This window comes from Lissotriton helveticus, chromosome 12 (assembly GCF_964261635.1).
Source record: "Lissotriton helveticus chromosome 12, aLisHel1.1, whole genome shotgun sequence".
NCBI lineage: Eukaryota > Metazoa > Chordata > Amphibia > Caudata > Salamandridae > Lissotriton > Lissotriton helveticus.
The window spans coordinates 380,606,686-380,628,504 of NC_136073.1; positions in this window are offsets into that span (position 1 = coordinate 380,606,686).

Consider the following 21,819-nt stretch of genomic DNA (forward strand, 5'->3'; position numbering starts at 1 on the left):
TTTAAAACCTACTACACTACTCTGTACACAGCTCAGGGAGGGGACCTGGATGAGGAAATAGACGATTATTTGGGACACATAGACCTCCCCTGCTTGCCTGACTCAGCTAGGGAGTTCCTAATGCAACCGATTGACAAAGAGGAAATCTCCGACCCCCTAAAGAGCATGCGATCTGGTAGTGCGCCTGGCTCGGATGGTCTCACGGCAGGCTTCTATAAAGCAATCACGGAGCAATTAATCCCACACTTGACGACTCTGTTTGACGAAATTTGTGTGGAGGGCAAGATGCCGGACTCGATGAAAGAGGCGCAAATAGTCACCATTCCGAAACCCGGAAAGCCGAGTGATATATGTAGCTCGTATCGTCCTCTGTCCCTCCTCAATGTTGACGCGAAACTCTACGCTAAGGTTCTGGCGACTAGATTAGCCTTAGTCTGCACCCGGGAGATGGCATCTGTCACATGGGCGTCCGCAGGGGGCGGCAAGGAGGGGCACTTGCCCCCCCTGGAGCGCCCCTCCTTGCCCCCTGCCAGGGCCGGCTCTAGGGTGGTGTGACCGGTGCCATCGCACCTGGTGCTGGCTTCCTGGGGGCGCCTGTTTACTATCTTAATTATGATTTTAAAAGCACCTGCTGCACGTTCCTTTCCTCCTGCAATTAAGGGGCCTCACAAAAATGTCTAGATAACTCCTGTGATTAATGTTCTTCCTGGCCAGAGATCAGAGTTTTATGTAGTTGAGGTTTTTTACTTCTGTGAAGGTAGTACAGAGGGTTAATATGCCTGCTGCAAAGAACGTGTACCAAGTAGATTAAAGAGTGCATTTAATGTAAATAGATCAGCTTTTAAAAGAGCTTTCCTTTTCTTACTTGCAATTTATAACTTAAAGTCCTAATATAGAATAGTGAGGTATTAATTTTCATCATAGAAGTGCATACACTCTGCTAAGTATAGAAATTTGATTAATGTTGCAAAAAGGGTTAACTTGGGTAGAAATGGATTCTTATTATTAAAGAAAACTCCCAACTATGCTGTTTCTTTTTCGACTATGAGTTTGTGCTTCTCCACACCAAGCACTCCTAAACTATACTGCCTACCAGTATGGATGACATGTGACCCCTACACTTTTAGGGGCATATCATCAACGGTCAGCGATAATTATCGCAGGCCGTGTGTAGCGTGCAAAAAATTAACGCCGCATATCGCCTTATTCTATTGCCCGGTGAGCGCACTATCAGCAAGGCGCATCTCCCAGGCGATAGAAATCCAGGCAAAAGCGGCGGAAAGAGTCAAAATCGCCGTAATTCCAGCGATAGAAAACCGCGTTAGGGAAAACCTAATCTATAATGGGAGACGTGGACTCAGCATAACAATCCATATCCCATTATAGATATGGCTTAGTAAGGAAAATAGCAGGCGCTACAAACCGGCGAAAAACCCGGTTAGCGCTGATTATAATATCGCTATGTGTGTTAGCGATACACTTGAAAATAGAGAGAATCAGGGTTAGTGATGATATCCCATGTTGTTTCACGGGACACGCCTCCCTTGCATCTCATTAGCGATGCAAGGTGATGCGATGTTGAAACCAGGGCTAATCCCATTAAACACGCGTTAGCGTGCTCTTGTAAATTAAGCGATATTTTTATCGTCGCATTTCGTCCGAAAACGGACGCAAATGCGGCAATAAAATTATCACTAGGCCTTGATAATATGCCCCTTTGTCCTTTGGCTTATGTAACATTTCCTATACACTGATTTACACAAGTATGATTGATTGTCTGTGTGATGTGTGTGTGATGCAAAGTGCTCTGATATACTTTAATGGTATGAGGAGCGCTATATAACGAATTCAATGCATCTGAGAGAGAGTGGTTATGGAGACTTGGTCACTGTTAAAGGGTGTTAGGGAGAGAATCCGTGGTGGAGGTGGTCAATGGGGGCGCCAACTAACATTGCTGCCCTGGGTGCCACCAGTGCTAAAGCCGGCCCTGCCCCCTGCGGACGCCCATGCCACTATGCATTACACATGGTGCACCAGCCACGGTTCCTCTCTAGCTCGCACTCTTTGTTCTATTCTGAAGCTCCTCTGCATTTTAGGGTTCAGTAGGACAAGACGTGGGCTTAATTTTCCTGAACTCCTGTGCATCTCATCGCATGTCACATCTAGACAACACCTGGAGACTCTGCTCTTTTCTAGATCCTTCTGAGTACCCTCTGATCCCCCACCCCCTCCATCTTATAATTTAGTCAGAAGCGCCAGGAGACCTTGGACTTTATAGCGAGCTCTAACACAATAACAAGATTGAGGCAAAGTCTTTTCAAATAATTATTGGATTATAGTGATTGACTGCCTAGAACAGTTGCTGTTAAGTAAACTTCTAAGCAGAAAGAATAGTCACATTTGAATAAAAGAGTAGCGTCTGCCTCTTGCTCTGGTGTTGTTTTTGTCCTCAGGCTGCTCCCCGCCCCGTCTCACCTCTCTGAGAGCCTGTGCCCCCTTTAACCCTCTACCTGTTGCCCAACCCCTCCCCCGCCTCTTCTCCTGGTTCACACCTTGGTGCTTTCACACTTAACGTCACCTCCAGCTCGCATTTTCAGAGAGGGCCCCGGGCTCCCTATCACCGACATGAGGAGGAGGAAGAGAGAGGGAGGACAGAGGAAGACTTGGAGGGGTAGGAGAGATGGTGGATACGGTTGGGTTGAGAGTGAACGAAGAGGGGGGGGGAGAGAAAGAGAGATAGAAGCAGTGGGGAAAGAGAGACCAAGAAGTAGGGAGGAAGGAAGATGAGAGAGCAAGTGAAGGGGGAGTGGGGGGTCTGGGTGAGGGAGAGCAGCTTCAGAGAAGTGAGACCTGTGTTCTAACTCCACCAGTAAAGACAGCAGGTCCAAAGGAGAAAGAACCAGGCCAGTCAGAGTAGGTCCAGGCAGTGTGCACGAAGGCAGGCTTGGTGGGTCCGGAAGAGGGAGAACAGCTCCAGAGAAGGGTGAGCAGAACCGGACAAGGGCAAGCCGATCCAGACCAGCAGATCCTCCCTGAGCAGGGAGACGGCGCGATACACAATCAGAATGTAGTGTTCAGCTTTTTGGGTGCCAGGGGGTAACTTGAGGGTTCAGGGTGGGTGTGGGTTTTAAGGTGCCAGGGAGTCATTTTAAGGTTCACGGTGGGTTAGAGATTGGGGTGCCAGGGGGATAATTTTAGGGTTCAGGGTGGGTATGGGTTTTGGGGTGTTAGGGGGTAATTTTTGGGTTCAGGGTGGGTATGGGTTTTGGGGTGCCAGGGGCGTAATTTTAGGATTCAGGGAGGGTATGAGTTTTGGGGGGGTGGGGTAATTTTAGAGTTCAGGGTGGGTATGGGTTTTGGGGTGCTAGCGGGTAATTTTAGGGACCAGGGCAACTATGGATTTTGGGGTGCCGCAAAAGAAAGAGATGGCTGTGGAACAACAACCCTATGGTGTATGAGATCATATGCGGCCTGCTTCCTGCCCCCCATGGCTCCTCCTGCGCCCCAGTGTTTCTTGTGCCCCACCTGGCACACATCATGTCGGAGGATGGTGATGATGTTAACATTTTGCCCCCCCCTGGAAAAATTTCTGCGGACGCCCATGATCTGTCACACTCTGCCGTGGGTCTGAGACCATACCTGTGGAGTCTGGACGGTGTGTAGTATACCCTGTTAAGAAACTTAAAGTGGACAAGCCTGTGTCGGCCATTCAGAGATATGCCCTGCGTGTTAGTGCAGCAGTAATTGCAAATATCGTCGCTCAGCGTCATTTGTAAGTCTACTTGCCAGGCCAGCCTCGCTTTAGTGTACCTGTTTTCCCTGTGCGAGAGTGCTAAGGCGTATAGATGAGTCAGTAGTTTTTGAGGGGTAGTGACCTTTATGATGTACGTGAGTTCCTTAACCTCGGGTGGTTCCGTCAGGTCCCCCCCTAGAAGTTCCGTGCAAGCATGTCTCACTCTGAAGAAGTGAAATCTCGTCAGTGGGGAAAGGTCCCCCCGGGTAGCCCGCGCTTGGTCCCATGTTTTCACCACCCCGGCACTGAATAAGTCCCCTGCAGTCTTAATCCCCAGTTGCCGCATCGCGTCTAACACCCCCTTTTCACGCATAGGGGGCAGCCACCGCACCCAATCAATAGGCATGCTGGGTGCGTAGAGCAACGCACCACCCTGCCTCTGCAGGAGGTTATGCCACAAATGCGTCGTAGCTGTCAGTGAGTCAAGTATTCCTGTGCGTCTGTCTACAGGTTCAAAGAGCAGGTGTGGGAGGGACAACGGGAGAGCAAATAAGGCCTCCATCTGCAGGTGAGGTATGTCTTTGTGCCCGTGCACCCAGGTGTGAAGATGCGCCGCCTGTGCAACTCTGTAGTATAATTCCAGATCCGGAGCTCCGAGACCCCCCATGCTGTACGGTAATGTAAGGAGCGACCACTTCGCACGTGGTAGTCTGCCCGCCCAAGCCAGTCTAGTGAGCTCCTGTTGCAGCCTCCGAAAGAACGTTTTAGGTAGCACCATCGGTATGGCTGCGAATAAGAAAAGAAATCTGGGGAGCACTACCATTTTCATGATAGCTATTCGCCCGATGAGGGAGAGGGGAAGTTTGCACCATGCTGTCACGTCATCTTCCAGCCACTAAAGGCGTGCCATAATTCGCTCGAAATAGGGTCTCAGAGTCCGTGTGGAGATGAATCCCGAGGTACCTGACCGTGTCAGTGGTCCATGTGAGCGGGAATTCCATTGTCGTCTGTCGTGTAACTGGTGTCAATGGGAAGGCTAACGACTTCGACCAGTTAACTCTGAGGCCCGAAAGCGCACCAAACCGCACTACCTCTCGCAGCACAGACGCTAAGTTGTTTTCTGGTTCTCTAATATAGAGCAGGGTGTCATCTGTATACATCGAGACTATTATCTTGAAGTTGGGGAAGCAGATGCTTTCATTGGCGTGGTATTCCCGTAGGGCGCAAGCCAACGGTTCTGCCACCAGCGCGTATAGCAGGGGAGAGAGTGGGCACCCCTGTCTTGTGCCTCTAGTGATAGGGAATGGGTCTGTCACTAGGTCGTTAATCCGTAGCCGGGCTCGCGGTCCATGGTACAATGCTCCCAACATTTGCAAAAATGGTTGACCAAGGCCCAGGCCTGTAGTACCCGTCGCATGAAAGGCCACTCTACGGAGTCAAATGCCTTCTCCATGTCGAGGAATACAGCAAGCGCAGACCTGTCCTGTCGTGTATGTTGAATTGTGCCTAAAACAGTGCGAATGTTGTACGTAAGGTTCCTGCTGGGAATGAAACCTGCTTGCTCCGGGGCAACCAGCTGACGGGCTAGTAAGGCTAATCACCAATGTAGAAAAGTAATTGTGACCCCCTACTTGTGGGGTGCCAATAATCGGATGTTCGCATCACCGTGAATGGTGGCATATATGACAAACTGAGGGCGCGGAATGCTATTAGTGCATCACGTGTAGTGACCCCCTAAATAACGGGTGTCATTAATAGATTATTACACCATGGATGGTGAGATATATTTCAAAAAAGGAACGTGGGAAACTAGTGATCCGTTACCAGGTGGGGTGTAACCGGCATGACAAATCCGGACTGGTTTACAAAGGAATATCTACCGTTACCTTACTGAAAACGATTTGGAATCTGAAAAGTAGGGGGTCACAATTACTTTTCTACATTGGTGCATGTTCCCTCCCATCCTAATTTAAACCGTGTGCTTTCCTCCATTCAAGTAAATACAATTAAATTCCTTGTTTTTATTCGCATAATAATACCAGACATTGTATATCGAAATAGGTGGTCTGCCCCAACTCCCTTGTCCTGAAGAAGACCCCGCTGCAAGGATAGAATAGGACCTGCAATTCTGAGAGGGTCGAAACGTCGACAACTATTTGGTTTTTTCACAATGTCAACTCCACGGCCTAACCGTTCATATATTGTACTGTGTGGAGTATGATATAGTTTGATTTGAAATCCAAAGTTCTTTTGTTCTTTCTTGTACATTATGTGTAACCATCATAACTATTGTGGTTTAAAGTATTGATTATTCTGTCATCCTAAACCCTTCCTCATCACAATATCCTCACATCATCACGCACTCCCCCTCCCTTCGGGGCCTTGCTCCACCTGTCCATTTCTAATACGTGATTACTGTCGCTATTTGTTATACATCCCCATTGTGATTAAAACATGGTGGCTTGATTCAATGTCTACGTGATTGCTTTTTGTACTAAGTTATAATTTGTGTTCTTCATCCCTATGGGACCCCTTCCTCATAATACTTAACTAACCCAGGTCCCAGGGACTCTATTTGGGTAAAACCCCCCAATTATACTCCGCCCCCTACCAGTAGGCCAAAGAACGTTTGGGGTTTGTACCATATGTACCTGACGACCTCCGCAGCCTCAGATCAAGGGGAGGGGACGCAGGTAACCCTAGGGGAGGCTAGATAACACGAGAGTTGCAGCAACAGATGGATCATGGGTCTGTTTGTGGAATTTGGGAGTTGTGGAATCAGTTCACTGTCGTTATGCAATCTGAGCTATGTGTGTATCAATGTTACAGTGCCCTTAACACGCCGCCTGCCCTCATCGTGGGGTTGTTGGCTGAATGGCTGTGTACCCATTGGAGATAGCTGTGGAAGAGTATTCTATATGGCGCTGCACTTATGGCCTATGGGAGGGAGGTGGGAGGGGGTGAGGGTGTTAGTAGAATCCATGTACTGGTTGTAAACTGGATCACAAAATTCCTACAAATAAAAAAAATAAAAAACTATATAGTAGTAGTGATGTAGCACCCTTGTACAGTAAGTCAAGAGATGAATAAAAATCAGAAACGAAACATGTAACTCACAGGATTGTCAAGAAAAGGGCCATGTCGACACATCCTCACTGGTGCTTCATGGAGGTTTATGCATATTGAAATATGTGTCTAAACTATCTCACATGTGTCTAGTGTGAGATTTCCATGGGGAGTTTTGGAGATCGATATTGTCAGCGCCCCTAAGGTGAGTAATCCAGTTCAACCAACAATTAAATGTCGCCTTTTGTGTGTCTTTCCAGTTATTCAGGATAATCTTAACTGCAGACATAAGCAGAAAGTCTGGTAGTGGTTTATCCTCATCGTTTAGTGTATCGACACCGAAATAGCCGGTTATTAGAGTGGAAAATAGTTTTTTAAGATTACAAGAAAACAATTTGGATAAAAAATTAAATATCTTGTTCCAATATACTGTAACACATTTACAGTGCAGTATTAGATGAACCAAGTCTCCTGTTTCCTCTTTGCAGTTCCAGCAATCAAGATCATCCCTTATATTTAGCGAATGCAGGCGAGCCGGCGTCCAATATGCCTTATGTAGGAGCCAAAATTTTGTCTGAGATAGGACTGGGGATATTTTACTTCTGGTGACAGAGCTCTATATTTGTGGCCAACTGGTTTCAGAGATCGGGTTAGAGGAGTGTAATACCCAAAAGGACAAAAGGTTCCTATTAAGGGTTGAGTTCTTTGGGTGAATTAGTTTATAGATCTTAGAGACCTGGTGACCCAACTCATTAACCTTCATTATAAAGTTTGGCAAGGATGGAGCTGAGGTATGTAGTTTAGCCTTTGACAGTGCTGTCTTAACCTTTAGAAAGTTATAAAACTCAATATTTTCTAGGTTATATTTAGCTTGGATATCCCTAAAAGTGATTGGGTATGCTAAGTTTTCTAGTTGATGAGGGAAAAAGATCCCTTTATCAATCCAGGTATCGTAAGATATTGGTTTCCCTTTGTATAAAATATTGCAATTGTCCCATAGCGATTCTGATTTACAGCATCTCATACTGATGTTAAGTTTCTTATCTAATTTCAGTAGAGCTGCTTTAGGATTTTTTAATATGGATTTTGAACAGACAAGGCTTGTGTGTTTAGAGGTGAGTAGGGCTACCGGGTGAAGGTTATTAAGTAAAGATTTTTCAACCTCTAACCATACTGGAGAGTAATTAACGGGGGCAAAATCCAATATGAACTTTGTTTTGCCAGGAAAGCTGTCTGGTACATTTTGAAGTCGGCTAAGTTAACCCCGCAGAGGGATTTGTCCAATGTTTGTTTTTTTAGAACAATTCTGGCCTTTTTACTTTGCCATAAACATTTAGGGGCCTATTATGATGGCGGATGGTCCTGTGTCCCTCCGCCACCCCAGAGGTGGAGGGACCGTCCGCAGGGGCAGCGGCGGTCCCTCCGTGCAAATTAGGATGTGACCGCCACCCTGGTGGTCACATCCTGTATATTTAACTTTGCGGCGGGTGCTGCTTGAAGCAGCACCCGCCGCAAGGTTAAAAATGCATGCTTTGCATGTGCATGCACAAAGCGGCAGGCACCGCACGGTGCCTGCCGCTTAGTGCATGCACATGCAGGGGGGTACCATAGGTACCCCCCATGTGCACCCCCCCCACCCCCCCTTCACCCTGGGGGCCCGCAACGGGCCCCCTAAAGGAAAGACCGTATGCCTTTCCACTGCGGCATTAGGCATGGGACCGCGGGCATCATAATATGGCTGGCAGTGTCTCGCAGACACCGCCACCATATGTATGCACTATTTCGCGACCGTCGGAAAAGCGGCGGACGGTCTTGCCATCCGCCGCGGACCCCCCAGCCATCCTAATGTGGCGGGGGTCTTTTCAGTCACCGCAGCGGTGAATACGCATCCTCCGGGCCGACGGTGGCTTCCGCCGGCCCGAAGATGCGGATTCACCGCAATCGTAATCGGCCCCTAAGTTAGGAGGACATCTAGTTTATGATGAAAATCATTGGTTAATAAAAGAGGGAGCATGGTAATTAAATAATTCACTAAGGGCGTGATCATAATCTTAATAGATTCAATTCTACCCCACCATGTAATACATTTTGGAGACCATGTATCTAAGAGGGTTTTAATTTTCCCCAGTGTGGAGGCTTCGTTCTGAAGTAGAGTGTCGATTATATTGCTGCCAAACTCAATACCAAGATATTTTATGTAGCCAGGTTGCCACGAAAGGCCCGGGTTGCCTAAAATGTCACTGGTACTATGTACATTTGGGGGCTTTACTCCTGATTTATCTCTGTTTAGCTTGTATCCCGAGAAAATTGAGTATTTCTCTATGGTTAGCATCAAGGTACTAATTGAATGACTCCGGTCTTCCGTAACTATAAGTATATCATCCGCATAGGCGGCTAGTTTAACGAGGGTGTCCTTTAAGTATATTCCTTTTATCTCGCTATTAAGTTTGATATCCTGTATTAAGGGCTCAAGGGCTAATAAAAAAGTGATGTAGAGAGAGGGCAGCCTTGTCTGGTACCTTGTTCAAGAGTAAAAGCTTCAGAGTGTCTCATAAATTGCAATATGGGCAGTAGGCGTTGATTACATAGCCATTACCATATTAATGTAGGAACCCCCGAGATTGAAGGAGTGCATGCATTGTTTTAAAAACGGCCATGATACTCTGTCAAACACTTTCTCAGCGTCCAAAGTGATTGCTATAGTCGGTACTAGCCGCAACTTTGCGTGTTCTAAGACATTGCACAGCAAGCAGGTGTTATCATTAGACATTCGATTTTTAAGGAATTCAACCTGTGAGCTCAGATGTGGTAGGACTCCATTAAGTCTTGTGGCAAGTATTTTCACATATGTTTTGCAATCAACATTAATTAGAGATATTGGCCTATAGTTTTTTGGCAGTAGAGGGTCCTTCCCCTCCTTGGGTATAACTATAATGTTGGCTTCCTTCATCGAATTGGTTGTGTGTCCTTTCTAAGCTATAGTAATGAATACTTTTAGCATGGTTGGCTGGATTAACTCTCCGAATGACTTATGAAAATCTGCTGAGAAGCCTTCAGGGCCCGGAGCCTTATTATTGTTCAATGATTTGATGGAGTTGGATACTTCCATGTCAGAAATAGGTTTTCCAAGTGCTAGGTTGCCTGCCTCAGACAGCTGAGGGAGGTTTAATGTATCCAAGTATCTGCCACATTCTTCGGAATTAAGGGTTTGTTCGTTCTTATACAGATTTTCATAAAATTACTTAAATGTGTTCAAAATTTCTTTTTGTTTATTCTGTATTTTGTTATTGTTGTCTTTTATTGATGAAATAGTGTGTTGTCTCTGTTTATGATTGAGATAGGAGGCTAGAAGCTTGACTGCTCTAATACCTTCAAAGAGTTTAAGGGCTTCCAACCTGTTGATCCATTCTCCCGCCCGTTTACTTACTATTTTATTATATTCATATTTATTTTGTACTAATTGGTTAAGGAGATTATTGTTGTCCAGCGCGTTAGCGTGTGAGGTCTCCAGGAGTTTAATTTCGCGTTCCAAATTAATTAACTCAGAGTTAAGCTGTTTATTGATTTTCGTTTTACCCCAATGAGGACTCCCCTAATCATTGCTTTCAGAGCATCCCAAAGGGTGAAAACATCAGTCTCCGTGAGATCATAATGCTTATGAGATTCTTGAATTGCTTCTTCAATTCTCTTTTTGTCCTAAGGATCTCAGAGGACATCTTCATTAAAACGCCATCTTTTAGGAGAGGGTGTAGTGTGGCTACCAGCTAGTTTGGTGTTAATACATGAGTGGTCTGAAACTAACCTGGGTGAGATGTCTGTTTGATCGATTAGATGCATGAATGAGCCAGATAGTAGTATATAATCTATCATGGTATAAGAATTATGTGGAGCCGAGTAGAATGTATAGTCACAAGAGTCCGGGTGTTGGAGACCTCAAGAATCTTTGAGATTGAATTTAGAACAAATTTTCTGAATGATATCATGAGATCTAGTGACTTGGTAATTACACTTGGATTAGTGGTCTATTATAGGATCTAGTGGTAATTTTAAGTCTCCACCAGCTATGATATTATCATCTTGGGGGAAATATTTGATAGTGTTTGAGATGTTTTCCTAGAAGTTGGGTTCATCGGTATTAGGGTCATATATATTGACTACATGTATTAGATCTTTACCCTTTTTCAGATGAGTAACTACTACTCTTCCTTCATCATCATGTGATTGTGATTCAATGGATATGATAGACTTCCTAGCTATTAGGGTAAAAATGCCTTTTTTTAATGATCTGCCGGTGAGCATGAAACGTGTGAGATCCGGTTATATTTAATAAAGGCTGCATCTTCCTTTGATAGTGTCGTCTCTTGTAAAAGTATGATATCACCTTTGGTTTTAGCTAGGTAATCAAAGATCTTCCTATGTTTGACTGGGTGATTGAGTCCCTTCACATTTAAGGAAACAACGTTGATGTACTCCGCAATATTATTGCATCTAACCTGAGTCATTGTTGAAGTCTGTGTTGGTCATAATAAACACTCCCATATAATATATGTGTATCCCCCCTATTTAGCTCCATATGGATGTTAGACAGATCTGGGAGTCCCTTGATGAACACTGCCAAATCTATGGCTCTACTAGCATATGTAATGCAATGTATACCAGTAAGACCTAGAAGACCATAAAAGAAAAGAAAGGAAAAAAAATTAAAAAAAGAAAGAACAGACAAAGAATTAAAACAACCAAGATTAATCTTACCCACAGTCGCTTTACCCCCCCTCCATTCCATACCTGAATAATTTGAGTGTAGCAGCTGCAACGACAGGAGCGTCATTCTGAGAGCAAAGAGGGTTATAACATGGTATTAACAATCTGGAGTAGCACAGAAACAGTAATTGCCCTCCAATTTTTGAAGTGACTATAGTCAAGCGAGATCAACATTCGCAACATATATGTGTACTGGCAGTTGCATCTAGGTCCCTCAGTACTTACTTAAACAACACAAGAAACTAGATTACAACTGATTATCTTAAATGTAAATGTAGTAGTACTTGTATAGCGCCCGAAATCTCCCCCGAAGGGGTATCTCAGGCGCTTGTACGCATACCGCTGTGGAACCCTTCCTGGCTTTACCAAGTGAAGTGCCCACTCCTGGGTACCCCCAAGGTGAAGCCAGGCATCCTAGCGTTGTTGGGGCCGTTGTGGAGATTAAACAAGCTATTGCCCAGAGTTGCAGAGTGGGACCCATGATTAGAATAGGCACCGAGACAAGAAATATCAGGTCCGAGGAAATTGAGCCCAAGACCCTGCCGAGGCGGGAATTGAACCCTGGTCCCGGGCTAGACCTCTGCATCAGGGTCTGCCGCTCTAACCATTGAGCCACACTTCTCCTTCTAATCCTGAACTCACTTCTGAGATAAGCAGAGATGTGATCTTGTAACCAACCTAGACTAAAACTGCGTTAGACTGCATAAAAACAGAGTAACAAATCTCCAAATGACCTAGGTGTATGGACATCACCAATTATGGCTGAAATCAATACCTCAGAGTAAAAACCCACTCAAAAGAATATTTAGCATCATACTGACATTGTGTAGTAGTTGTACACCATGAAAATATTCTAGCGAAACACATTGACTGTTAACACAAATGACTAGTAATAAGTTTGAATCTTATCTTGAAATATTTGCAAAACTTAACCCCTTCGACGCTCATGACGAGCTGGGCTCGTCATGCAGTAGCCTCCTGCTACGCTCATGACGAGCCCAGCTCGTCATGAATGTGCGAGGATCGCGAAATCCCAGCACAGCAGGGGAATTCCCATAGCATCCAAGAGGTTAAAGGACATTATGACTTCCTCTTGTTCGAGGCTGTTAATGATAGGTTCATGTTTTGAACTGGTGATGTTTCCAAGTGTTTTGGTAGGTCATTTGGGTCTGTAAAGAAATGTGGCTACCATTTTCAAAGATTCTAAATTTTGCGGGACCTGCAAAAGAAAATAGGATGTTCTTGACTCTCAGTTTGTCTCTTAGTAAAAGAAATCCCTTCCTCGTGTCCACGGTGGTTTTTGAATAGTCTTGTGTAAACGTTACTCTTTGTCCCTCCCAGGAGACTTGGCGATTTTTTAGAGCAAAGTTAAGGATGGCTTCCGTGTGCTGGTACCCAGTGGTTTGCAAATGATAGGGCGAAACGATTTTCTGGCCGAGGAGTTAAACGTTGGAACTCTATGCGCCCGATCTAGTTTTAAGGTTTGATCAAATTTTATTCCTGTGACCATGGGTATCCAGGATTCCAGAAATGTCACACAAGATCCAAGCCCTGTGAAATCCCAAATATTCTAATATTGCCTCTCCTGTTGCGATCCTCCACATCAGCAGCTTGTCTCTTGAGATTGCTTGTAGTATCCAAAAGATATCTTATTTCCTTGTTGGCCAGAGAAGCGGTGTCTTCCATGTCGCTTATTCTTTGCTCAGCATCATTAATCTTTGAAGTAATTGTGTTCATGTCTGCACGGATGGCGGTGAGTTCTAGTTGCATGGAATCAGTGTTCGGCTTTGTTGACTTCCCCAGGCCATGGACATTGGTTAATTTCTTTAGGATCATGTCCATAGTGCTGTGTATATCTGACTTGGCCTTGATTGGTGAGTCATAGAGTGCCCGTTCTGCCTTAGATTTTTTTATATTGAGCTCTGGCGTCCTTTTCTGCCATCGTACCACAAAAACAGCACACTTAACCAAATGTTTGATTATTTAGAAATATTAACTAGAAGGAGATACCATAGTGTCTCAACCAAGAAAAACAGCAGATCTCCCCAGAAACTCGGGTCAGATCATTAGTTTGAGTGTAGTCTTGCAATTCAAGACTTGATATTACAAATATCATCATTGGGGCTGGAGGAAGGATTTCTGGGACCTAAGGAGTTTGAATTTTTGCAAAAGAAATTTCCGAGAACACTTGTTGTGTATTTTTTACCAAAAAAACACAAGAGATTGAATGACCCCCCCGGGAGACCAATAGTCTCAGGGTGTGACTCTGTTTTAGAGCCCATCTGTAAATATGTTGATTTATTTTTAAAACCCTTCCTTGCCAATGTTTCATCATACCTGAAAGACACCACAGATGTTATCAATAAGATAGAAGGGCCCCCATTTGAGGAGTTCACACAGTTGAAGGTGTCATTTGACGTGACATCATTATATACCCAGAAGCCGCAGGAAGAAGCACTACAAGTGATTGAAGTATACCTCGAGAACAGGGAACGTCCCCATAGGGTACCTACAAGCTTCATTCTACAACTAGCAGAAGTTGCTCTAAAAAAACTTTTTTCAAGTTTGAGGATCAATTCTGCATTCAAGTTAAGGGGACCGCCATGGGGTGTCCTTTTGCCCCGGAAATGGCGGTCCTCTACATGGCCCAGTACGAGGTGAAAGTCATTTTTAATAACAATCCTTTCAGAAACAAAATCCAGCAGTGGTTACACTACATTGACGACGTCTGGTGCCTGTGGCAGGGGTCTCCAGATGAGTTAGCAGCATGCCATGAATGGTTAAATACATGGCATGAAGACATTAGTTCTCTGTCAATTACAGTAAAACTTTATTGACCTTCTTAGATGTTGAGATCTTCCCGATTGAGACGGAGCTAAAGACGTCGCTTTATCGAAAAAAGACAGATAAGAACACTATTTTACACCACACAAGTGCTCACTCGAAAAGCCCCAAAGAAAATTTGCCCTATGGGCAACTGTAAAGAATTAAACGCAATTGTTCTATGAACATTGATTTTGAGGAGCACGTTGAAATGTTCTGTAATGAAATGATCTAGAGAGGGTATCCCAAACGTTCAACCAAAAGCTCAAACGTTCAACCAAAAGAGCTAGATATACTCCTCGGGATGTCCTCTTACAGACTAAGGAAAAATGTACTCTTGAGAAACTGGTGTGTGTATCTACATTCACTCCAGATACTAATAAATTCAAGCAGATTATTCTAAAAAATTGGCATTTGCTTGAAAATCTAGAATGCCCTTTTCCAAAACCTCTTGTTGCTATGAAGAAAAATAAGAGCATAGGACAACAAATTGTGCGAGCTGACAGCCAACTCCTAAAAATGAACAATGACCTTATATCGCATTGGAATCTAAAAGCAATTGAAGGTTACTGGAATTGTGGCAACTGTGTGGCCTGCGCCACAATAATTGAAGGTACTGAGTTCATTCACAATACGATCAAATGGAAAAACATAGAATTTACCAACTGCAAAACAAAAAACGTTGTTTATGCAATTGTTTGTCCATGCCAAAAGATTTATATAGGGAAGACAAACCAACAAATAAACACAAGAATCACACAACACCATTCCAGAATTAAGAAAAAGATCATGACTGCTCCCATGGTTGAGCACTTTGTTGAAAAATTGCATAATGAACACCAATTCAAATGGACTGTATTGGCATCCTTTAATACACCACAGCAAGTGGTTGATATTGAGAATGCTTTACTTCAAAAAGAAGCATACTTGATTTTAAAATTCAATAGTGTCCTGACTGGCCTTAATAGCATGACTGAGCTGCCGAGAGTTTAATAATAAAAAAACTAAAAACTGCAAATACCAGAATGCACCATGAGTGTCGAGGTGGGCTCACTAGACATTCAAACTATTTGATTGGTTATTTATCCAACCACAACTCCCAAAAACACCTTGGAGAACTGTCAAGGCACATTGCTTCCACTTTAGTCAAGGCTTCAATATTAAAAAAAAACCACCAATGCCATAATGCAGCTTGAGTGTTGAGGAGAGCTAGCAAGATGTTTTCACAATCTTATCGGACAAATTCTTCCAACTACAACCCCCAAGTATACCTTCCAAAACTGCCATGTTTGCACTGCCACCATTCCGCGATTGACATCAGAAAGGAAGTTTTGATGTATCTTGAAATAAAGGTATGAGCCTAAACAGAGTTATTATTTCTTTAAAACTTAAACTTCGGCAAAACAAACTAGCTTATTCTTATTCTTATTCCTTTCCAACAGTCCCGTAAGAATGTTTGAAAGGTTCGCCTAATAAGGAAGTTGAAAGCCGCATCGAGTGCGTGCCCCCTCGCAAAAGGTATGTCTGCCTTCTTCTTTAGCATTTTTTCTCTTTAACGATTATGGATGGCGGGTGGTTTTTTCCGCCTTTGGGCACAAGCCTTGCTAATAAGCGCTTTCACATATTTATTTTCGTAGCACGATCCAGAGGCCACAGTCACGCTACAAGCGCTCGACTGTCAATAAACAATACAGGCGGAGGTAACAAACGCCGAACCACCAGGCATGTAGTTTTCTCATAAAACATTAAAAAAAGACCAATTAGAGTCTTGTTCTACTGTATGAACAAATAGCAGCATGAATAAAATACAGTCTATCTTGTAGGGCTGTTGACGCAGTGTACCCCAAAAAACGAGGGTCCTTCGCCTTCTAGGGCAAAAAAGGTAGGCCACATGGGAACTTACAGTCCTCACAAACATGCAGAATATAATAGTTAAATACTAATGAGTGAGTTGAATCTGTCTCCAACAGAATCTGCTGCGTCAATTTCCCATCTGAAAATCGAGTATGAAAAAAGAAGCACTGTCCACCAGCTTTCTAGATTGAGTAAAATCTATTTTTGATGCACTTCCAGAATATACAGTGAGGTGGGAGCCCTTATAATGACCAAATTATAACCCATGTTTGCATATTTGTTTGCTTGTTACAGACAACACCATCCATTTAAAATTAAGAAGCCCTGAAGAGAGCCCCTGTACTTATTGCCCAGGACTCGAAACGCGTTGGCAATTCGTCAAACATTGAGGAGTATTGATTTGATTTCCTTTCCCCCTGAGGGTGCTACCACAATTAGACACACCCCTTGAGCATGATCCTTTAGGAATCTCCCAATGTTTCCCCTACATACCGAGTATTTGATAGCTTAGGGTGTTGTAGGATCAACAAATGTCTGTGCGCAATATACAGTATTATGCAAAATTGATACATGTTAAAAAAAAGTGCTGTTTGTTTTTGTCATTATTTACTTTGAATTGTCTTGTCATATATGGTATCTTTATTGTTATATGTAAATAATTTGATATGGTTTGAATTATTGCTGGAAACAGAATGTACTTTGGTTACATTGTGTCCTTTTATCATGACTTGTTAAAAATGGTTTGAGTCTTTTTCAAAAGAAAATATAATTAAAAAAGATCATACATTAGTAAATTATTGTTTGATCCTAGAGTTAATTCAAGACACGCATTGAACCGCCACGAGGGTTGGGTTTCCTTATATGTGTACAAATTCCTGGCCCTACCCGACCCTTGTCCCTAGTTGGGCCAAACTCCCCATTGCAGTAATTTAATGAATTAAGGCACACCGTATATGTAAATTCTCTAATTCTACAGTGAATGCACTTTAACAGTGATGTCAAGTGTAGCACTTACATTAAAATCATTAGGCCACACAGAAAGCAGGTGCTAAGTGCACGTTTATATTGTGTATTTGTGAAGTGTAAGGGTGGCGCCAAAATGACAGTGCTCCCTCCAATACCCCCTCTAGTGGCGAACAAGCCATCAGATCAAGACAAGTATCTCTTATCAGGTGGATACATCACAATCTAGTTGTTTTCATCATCTTTCTTCTGGATTTCTCCAAAAACGCCATGCCATCATAGTACTTGCTCTGTCTATTGTCTAGTTCTATGTCTACTCTCTTTCCTCTTCATTCCCCTCTTCACTTGTGCACATTGGTATGCCGTATTAATTACAAACAAGAGTAATCTACAAAAATAAATAATCAGTAGAGGTTTCAAGATGCTTCTAACAATTCCACTCCCTGAGTTTCCAAACCATCTGCCTACAGCAGAAAATCCATTTTCATGCACCTGTTACTTCCAACCCCTTCAAATCTCTCTTTCAAAGAGTAATGTTCTTAATGTATTTCTTCAAGTCCTTACTCTTGTCAGGAATGTAAGTACAACATTGTTGAACTTTTAACATCCAACAGACTCTACACTGTTTCATGGGAAGGACGTCCATTGCAAGTCTATTTTGCAAAACCATGGATCTGATAGCAACCATCTCAGTATAGATAACTACAAATCCTCAAGTCGTACTAGTAGGTAACTTATAAACTAGATTGTTGGAAAAACTATCCCCATATAACATGTTCCGTGCCATCTCCTGGGTAATCTGTAATAGGCATTCTTCCCACAAATATAGTAGACTCCTGGAATAACAGGATCCTCTCCATCTAAATATAGTCCTCAATTTACACTGGTTTCAAAAGTGTAAGCACATTCACTCCTACCTACAAAATAGTTATCTTAATTAGATTTTCTAGTATATACACACAGTTTCCCATGATGTTGCTAATCTAATGTGAATGCAGCTACGTTTCCAGCTACCTTATGCTCAAGCTCTTCTTTAGTGCATGGTTATTTATTTTATTTTTTGTTTTAGTTTTTGGTGTTTTCTATAGTGCGAACATGACCCAAAAATGTGGGTGTCAGAGCGCTTTACATTTCAACCACTTTTAAAATCCACAGAAATATAATTCTATAATGTTCAGACTATGTATACGCATGGCATGTGCTTACCTAAATACACCACATAAAATGAAGAATAATAGAACCATTAGAATATACTAAAGCATGTCATAACATAGTTGAATTTAGGAGAAGACCACTCTTGAGGAATTAGATATCTGCATGTGTTATAGAATTGCAGGCCTAGTCAAATATCATTGTGGATTGGTCAAGGTACTCGGCCATAGACAACATCACTGTTGGTAGCCGAGGGACTAAGAGTAACCCCTTTGCTGAAGGTAGCCATTAGAGCTCAATCCATGAAAGTGGATTGATTTAAGAAGAGAACAGATTATTTGTTCTCTTATTAGGAGTACTGTAGTCCAGCTCACAATAGTTTATTTGAACAGCTGATTGAAGATAATCTCCCGGATGCCTGAAGATTTCTCAAAAAATTCAGTAATCCCTGTTGAATGTTTATGGGAGAAATCATAAATGTGTCTCCCTTTGCTTATTGCTTGCCAAAAGGGAACTTGCCATTCTATGGGGTCGTAAGACAGCTCCTACATTACAAAGCTGTTTCAATAGTCTGGCGTACTGCAACACAAATAGTAAAATCTATTCCACCACCCTACCAAATTCATCACACCCCAAGGACATCTGGGGTCCATTCAAGCGTTATGTGGAAGCTCAACGACAAACATCAGATTCCCAGCTCGAACAGGGCATAGTCCTTATTGGGGTGGGTTGACCAGGTCCGGGTTTTTGTATAGTTTACACGATATAATCATTGGCAATACATCAATATTTCAGTTATCAACTGTATTTCTAATATGGGGCATGTATCTTTTTTGGCGGAGGCTGGATGAGGGCTGGTTTCTTCAATCTGGGAGTCGGACAGACCATTGGGATTGTCGTCAGTCCTTTGCGGTTTAATTATGCCTGTCTATTGATGTTCTGAGTTTAATGTATGTCATCATTGATCGACTGCCACGTAGACATGGAAATGACAGAGTGTGCTAATGTTGCTTACAATTTGTTTCTCCACAATTGGTAAATAAAGTTTTTTTTAAAATAATGTTTAGGGGAGAAACGTATCAATCAAAAAGGACTTAGCCTCATTTTTGAATTGTGGAGCATCTGTGATTCTTCTAATATTCGGTGGGAGTGAATTCCAGATCCTTGGTGCAGCTCCCGTGAACACTCTATTGTACGTTTTTTTCTTATGGAAGAGTGCTGGTTTCAGTAAAAAATCTGCAGATCCCCTCAATGGTCTACTGCTTCCAGATAGCGTTATTTTATGGGCCAGTTAATGTGGAGTTTTGTGGTGTATTGCCTTGTGTGTAATACACACAATGTTTAGCTCTATTCTTGCCTCATATGGTAGCCATTTGAGCACTGTCAGATGTGGAGTGATGTGGTCGAATTATTTTGATCCTGTTATAAGTCTAGTAGCTGCATTGAGGCAAGCTTTTAGGAGAGCTGTTGAGATCTTAGGAAGCCCTGATAGAGTTGCGTATCCATACTCAATTCTTGATATTACCAGCACCTGGACAGCCATTTTAAGATCATCGAATCGATTAATGATTTAAATTTTCTGAGGGAGGTAATTCAGATGGAAACTAGCACTTTTTGCCATTGTGTTGATGTGGATACGTATGTTTAATTCTTTATCCAGCATAATTCCCAGAGATGTTGGTGGATTGAATGATTTTCTGCTCTAGCCATAATAATTCTTCTCCTATATTCTACTGAGTCTATAAATGTATTCTCAATATCTGTCAATATACAGATCAAATTTTGTCTATGGGCATAAGCTGTATCTAATGTTATGGGGACTTTATAGAAATGTCCAACTATATCCATTGTTTTAGCATCAGGCTGACAATTCAAATATTTCAGGAAAGTATTTCATCAAGAGACAAAATCATAATTTGGATAATAATATTGGAGTTGTCCCTTTCCATAGAAATGACTTATCAGCAAACAACAGGACAAACTATAAGTTAAGGGAATATGGTGGTATGATATACCCTCTGCTATAGAGGCAGGCAATTGCATGCAAACATAACAGTCCCTAGCATCCATAGTGTCTGCTTACTCCTAAAGCAATTTGGAATAAACATTCAATGAATAGCCTCCTCTAGATGTAAGTCTTTCTCATCTTTTAAAGGCAAACTACCGTCAGTAGGAAATGGTAGTTGAGGGGCAATTGCATACCTTATCTCCTGTACATGAGAAGGTGTGGGTAAGCTCAACACTGCAAGCAAAGCAATTATCAGTAATGCCACAACAACAATTACTCCTGCCCATAAGCATTTACGTCTACCAGAATTAGTGCTAGGCTCCATGATTTCTCTGAAGGCACACCGTTTGGGTAGAAGAGTGTCTTTTCAGCAAAGCATGTACAAAGGATTTTCATGGGAGTGGAGTGGTGTGGCTCACTGGTTAGAGGCGGCAGACCCGTAAGCAGAGAACGGCCCGGGACCAGGGTTCAATTCCCGACGCGGCAGGGTCGTGGTCCAGGGTCAAAACGGACTCGATAATTCTCGCCTCGGTGCCTACTCTAACCAGGGAACACACTCGGCAACTCTGGGCATTAAGCTTGCCTCATCTCTACAACGGCCCCCCACAGACGCCGGGGATGCCTGGTTTCACCTTGGAGATACCCAGAAAGGGACCATCTCACAGGGAAAACCAGGACGGGTTCCCCAGCGGTCTTCAGCGCCAGGATACTCCATGGAGTCGCAGTGCGCTTTACAAGTACACCCACATTTACATTTACATGGGGCTTTCTTAACCCTACTTCATGTTCTTCCAATTGACAACCTTACACTTATTCAGCAGACTCAGGCCTTGGTACTCTTCTTAGTAGTTTGGGCAAAATCTATCAAGTTATTTCTAATAAATGTGCAGTTCAAATTCAATATGGTCACATTCAGGATACATCGACTCAGTCTGTTTAGTAGAAATGCCATTTCAAAGCTCAGTTCCACCACAAAGTTCAGTTTAAGGAGACTCAATTGAATGCCAATTGATACAACAAAATCTCAAAAATGCTCTCTCCGAGCAATTGACAGCCTGGTATGTTCATTCACGTGAGGAGTACCTACAACAGGCTACTTTAACTCTTTTTTATCTAGTTACTGCTGGCCCTTCCTCATCATGGCACTTAGGCCAGATCCTTCAGTTTCTTCTGGAATTGTGTATGGAACATGAACTTCAGGCAAACTGCAGCTCCCTCTCTGCTGTCGTCTTGGCCACCAGTCTCTAGGCACAACTAGCATGACTGCTGCACCAGGCCCTACACCAGGGTCTTAATCTGGAGAACCAAATACAATCTAGAAAGACCCAAACTGCCTGGATATGAATAATAAAGTGCTAACAAAGTCACTAATACATTAAGACATCGCTATACAAACAGAAAATCCCCCAAACGAACGAGAAAAAGGAAATACAGAAAAATATTTATGGTTTTTATTTAT